Source organism: Rhea americana, unplaced genomic scaffold (assembly GCF_003343005.1).
Source record: "Rhea americana isolate MKP2758 unplaced genomic scaffold, rheAme1 scaffold_63, whole genome shotgun sequence".
Lineage (NCBI taxonomy): Eukaryota > Metazoa > Chordata > Aves > Rheiformes > Rheidae > Rhea > Rhea americana.
Genome location: NW_028186790.1, coordinates 584,010 through 584,416, shown reverse-complemented (window position 1 = coordinate 584,416; position 407 = coordinate 584,010).

The following is a 407-nucleotide window of genomic DNA, read 5'->3' as shown; positions in this document are numbered from 1 at the left end:
TTTATATATATATATATACACATATACATACACACACACACACATACACACATACATACGCACATATATGGTTTTTTTAGTGCACTTCTGCCCAGCCACTTCCTATTTGGCCCAGCAGGAGAAGTGTGGGGTCTGGCCCCCCGAGTGGGCTCAGCCTGGGCCCCCCTGCTTCCCTTGAGGGACCCCAGGTGCAGGTAGCACAGGGTGAGAGGGTGCACCCATGGGTCGGGCAGGGACGAATGGCTCCTTCTGTAAGGGGGAGGATTTATTTGTTTTTTATTTTTTTTTTTAAAAAGGCCCCCACAGCATCCCGGGAGGGGAGAAGGTGCCTGGCGCGACCGCTGTGGCGGGGGTGCAAATAACGGGATCGCTCCACGGGGCAGGCACAGCGGGCGCTGCAGGGGGGG